This window comes from Alexandromys fortis, unplaced genomic scaffold (assembly GCF_014885135.2).
Source record: "Alexandromys fortis isolate MF-2015 unplaced genomic scaffold, M_Fortis_MF-2015_v1.1 scaffold_48, whole genome shotgun sequence".
Taxonomy (NCBI): domain Eukaryota; kingdom Metazoa; phylum Chordata; class Mammalia; order Rodentia; family Cricetidae; genus Alexandromys; species Alexandromys fortis.
In genome coordinates, this window is record NW_026067947.1 from 6,949,308 (window position 1) to 6,952,516 (window position 3,209).

The 3,209-nt window shown below is 41.9% G+C and overlaps 1 long non-coding RNA gene across 1 annotated transcript; it reads right to left on the minus strand.

Moving 5' to 3' along the window:
• Positions 1-266: 266 nt before the first annotated feature.
• LOC126506081 (uncharacterized) lies at positions 267-2,199 on the minus strand. Its single transcript, XR_007593096.1, has 2 exons — positions 1,250-2,199; positions 267-1,180 (listed from the first exon to the last, which is right to left on the minus strand). It is a non-coding gene; the product is annotated as an uncharacterized lncRNA (long non-coding RNA).
• Positions 2,200-3,209: the final 1,010 nt, after the last annotated feature.

The window sequence follows — 3,209 nt, forward strand, 5'->3', positions numbered from 1 at the left end:
CAGGCCCATAGTTTCCAGCAGACATTTCCACAAAGCAGGAAATTTCAAAGGCAGTCACTATCTGCTTGTCCTGAAGAATGTCTTGCAGACTCTTTCATGAATCAGGAACCCCGAAAGATCATCTCACCTTTAGGCAAGTTCAGCAGTCCTCTCTCTGCGGGTTCTCTGTGTCCAGTTTATGCAATAGTCCAGGCAAGAGCAGTTTCTTGCCCAAATGGCTATCAAACTCCATAAGGATCCTCTTCGATGCCCATCTTCCTCTTGAAGTAGATTGGTGCTGCCAGGAGCAGAGTGTCTCATTGTCATGAAAAGTCCTAAGTTATTAAAACATTTAAAATGCCATATTCTATAATCTTTGAAAAATATGAAGAATGCCTATCTAAAATATATCTATGCACATCTAGAAAATCTTAACTAACATGACTACAAACTTAACTATTATTAATGATTATTCATTAACAACCTATATACATTACAAAATTGACCTTAAATTTAAATCACTAAAGCAAAATCCATATCAATGTAAATTATTCATACCTATATCATCTCCCCCTTTAAATGTAAAAGAACATTTATAAACAATATTTGGGAACATGGGCGCAGTTTTTTCTCTCCAAACTGCTTCCTGCTGAATGGGGGCGTCGTTAATTAGGTCTTTCATGGTATAACCTGTGTGCTAGTTTCATCTCAGTTGGCAGTTGAGCGAAGCAATTTTCTGAAGGTATTCACAGCAACCGTTCAGGAGGGCGTGGTCCATCATACCATATCGGAATAGAAGAAATGAACAGGGTCTCATCCTCTGTGAAAACAAAAAAAGAAACTCCTTTCCAAAGTATCATGTCCTTAGATCCAAATTTCAAAGTCAAGGCATCAAAATCTCTACGATGGATTAGTTCAGCAGCATTTATAAACAAATATCTTTTAGCATCTGTTGCTCCTTCCTCAGCATTCAAACAATTCAAAGAGAGCATAATAGTATACAGTATCAAGATTCTCTGTGTATTTTCCATCTTTGTACGCTTTATTTTAACCTCTATTTCATTTATTTTTACTTTTATTTTATATTCTCTGTATCTCTTTGACCTGGAATAACTCTGTAGACCAGGCTCTCCTTGAACTCTCAGAGATCCGCCTGTCTCTGCCTCCCAGGCATTGGGATTAAAGGTGTTTGCTACCACACCTTGAACTCACAGAGATCTGTTTGTCTCTGCCTTCTAGGCACTGGGATTAAAGGCGTGTGCTACCACACCTTGAAGTCACAGAGGTCAATCTCCCTCTGCCTCCCAAGTGTTGGGATTAAAGGCGTGTACTACCACACACAACTTCTCTTTTTCTTACTTTTTTTTTAAAAACTTTTAACTTTTAGCTTGCATATATTTTTAACACACTGTAAATCATTTAAACATTTTCTTTATCTTTGAATCTCTTTACTGTATCTCTCTCTTTTTCTGACCACACGAGCCTTTAAATTACTGAGCAATATGAGTAGGATTAAAGCCGTGGCTTTGCCAGCTAGATCCAGTCCATTCCTTAGCTTTCCAGCCTCATGGCGGAGATACAGGCTGTAGCCATGTTTATAGCCACAATTCTATGGCGTTTCAAGGTCCCTGCCAGCCAGCGAGCTACAACAGACAACAGTCAAGTCCTCTCTCGGTAGTTGGCCCTCCTGCCTCAGTCAGAGTTTGCCCTGGCAGGACGGCCCAGAAAGCCGGCATTTTTAAACAGCACAGCTTTTTTCCTGCTACGGCTGAAAACCGAAAAGCATGCGTTCAGCTTTTCACCAACACCGTTTAAGTGTTTCGTGGCAGGACCTCTTAATGAGCTGCAGGGTTTTGCAGCTGAAGCTGAGTCAGGAAGCCTCTCTTAGATGAGAGCGCTTGCTTGCCTCTAGCAAGCAGAGTAGACCCAAGAAATTTCTGCTACCAAGAAAACATGCTTCACTCCATTCTTTCCCAAGCTTTCTCAGGCTTTTTGTGGATTCAGTTAGCCTCACGTTGGGCAGCCATCTGTTGAAATAGGAGCGGCGGGGCTGCATCCCCAACACCCCGGCCGCTTGGCTAGCTCATGCCCGAAATAACAACACACAAACTGTATTCATTTAAGAACTGCTTGGCCCATGAACTCTAGCCCTTACAGGCTAATTCTCGCACCTGGACTAGCCCATTTCTAATGATGTGTGTAAGCACCCCAAGGTGCGCTTACCAGGAAGATTCTAGCCTATGTCCATCTTCATCGCGTGTGCCTCAGAGAGCAGAGGTATCGCGTCTACCAGGGAGAGCTGAGCATGGCGTCTCTTCGGGAGCAGAGCAGAGTCTGACCTCACTTCCTCTTCCGCCCAGAATTCTATTCTGTTTACTCCTCCCATCTATGTTCTAAGCTGAGGGCCAGCCAAGCAGTTTCTTTTATTGCTCAGCCAATGAAATCAACAGCTTGATATATGACACTCCCACATCATAGTCCTTTACATTTGCCTCTCAGAGAGAGCACAGTCTGTTAAGCTCTTGCCAAGCCACGAGCTTCTTTGAAGGTTGCAGGCACACGGCAGTCCCAGCCTGCGTTTGAACATGGCTTAGATGTATCAAAGCCACAACTGACAGGGTAGTGGGGTTGAGTGCTCCATTTCCAGAGTGGTCACAGAGCCCTCTCATTCACCATCCTCTTGGGATGATAAACAAGAAAGCAGAACTACCAATGAAAGAGGACTGGTGTCTCTTGAGTCCTTGACCAAAGGAAGCCCCACTTAAAGAAAACACTCACATTAAGTTGTCATGACTCTAAAGTAAACCTTCATTATGACTCTGATGTATGACGATTTGCTTATTGCAATAGTTCACTTCAGTTTTACACAAAGAGCCTGGGGAAATGATTACCAAACTCAAATCTCCTTTTATCAGCCATGCCTGGAATAAAGGCTGTATCTGCATCTATATTAATGTTGAATTTTTCTGTAGTATCATATTTTAAAGGAGTTTGATTGGATTAATTAGAGAATTAATTTCACCCAGTATAAATGTATATTCTTTTGTTTTATAACAAGTAAATCAGCATCTCTCAGTTGATAACCTCTCCCAGTGAATACTTTCCCTGTTATTGCCTTGTCTGTTGATTCATTCAATGCTTCACAATTGTGCTTCCTGAATTCTTCCAACTTATATATGGGAAGCTAATCTTTATGTAAATGTAGCCAGATTTTGGGACTGGGGCCAGTG